Raw genomic sequence first — 1,197 nt, forward strand, 5'->3', positions numbered from 1 at the left:
AAAACCGCCTTGGGAAGGGTTTGAGCCATCTCCTTGGTTTTTCCAAGAGAAATTCGGCTGATTCCTCCAACTTGGATTATAGTGAGTACCATAAAGATTGTTCCCTTGGTTCACAAAAGCTGCATTGACTTGTTCATTAGGTTTATTTTGTACTTGTCCGTGAGGATAAAAAGAAGTAGAATGAAGAACACTAGAGCAAGTCATACATGTTTCATTTTATGCACGATGAGAATGGTTAGGGAAGGAAGACACTTGGTTCACCGAGTTTTGGTTAATTAAAAATTGATCAAACCTTTGACATAAAGACTTCATTTCAGCGGCTATTTCATTTGAATGGTCGACTTAATGTAAGCCAACACTCTTCCTACCTTGTGAATTTCTACCATTCTTGGATGATAGCGTTCTATGCAAAGAATTTTCACTCATGCTCTCATAAAGACGCCACACGTCATCCTCATGCCTATCAATGTATGAGCCACCCATGGAAGCGTCAACCATGCCCTTATAATTATCTGATAAGCTCTCAAAGAAATATTGAACTAATTGCCATTTGGGCATGTCATGATGTGGACACTTCCTAAGTAATTCATTAAAGCGTTCCCATGCCTCATGAAACGTTTCTCCATCCCCATGTGAAAATTCTCGAATTGAGGTTCTCATGGCATTAGTCTTAGAAACCGGATAGTATTTCTTTAAGAACTCTTGTTGCATTTCTGCCCAAGAAGTGATTGAAAAAGGCTTAAGATTGTTAAACCAATACTTTGCCTTGTCTTTTAAGGTGAATGAAAAAATTTTGAGTCTTAAAACCTCTTTCGGCATGTCCGTATATTTTACGGTGGAACATACTTTAAGAAACTCATCCAAATGTTTATAAGGTTCTTCACTTGGAAATCCATGATAGTTAGGAAGCATTTGAATGATTTTTGGCTTAATTTCATAATGATGTGCTCTAAATGGAGGCAATTGGATGCATGTAGGTGAATTATACTCATTAGGCACATAATGGTCTCTTAAAGCAAGAGGTGGATTAGTTACTTGAGGTGCAGCATGAACACCTTGGTTTTGAATTCCTTGATTAATGATGGGAGATTGTGGAACATACATTGGCCTTGGTATTCCATATGGAACTTGGCCTTATTGTTATGGTGGTTGGTGAATGAATGGCCTAGGCATGCCTAATGGTACTTGTATGTTCTC

The 1,197-nt window shown here is 38.1% G+C and overlaps 1 pseudogene; it reads left to right on the forward strand.

The window, feature by feature from the left end:
* Positions 1 to 556: 556 nt before the first annotated feature.
* Positions 557 to 655, forward strand: LOC132310717 (small nucleolar RNA R71; annotated as a pseudogene).
* The last annotated feature ends 542 nt before the right edge of the window (positions 656 to 1,197 follow it).

This window comes from Cornus florida, unplaced genomic scaffold, assembly GCF_030987335.1.
Source record: "Cornus florida cultivar Cherokee Brave unplaced genomic scaffold, ASM3098733v1 CherokeeBrave_3.0.0_Hap2_Chr05, whole genome shotgun sequence".
NCBI lineage: Eukaryota > Viridiplantae > Streptophyta > Magnoliopsida > Cornales > Cornaceae > Cornus > Cornus florida.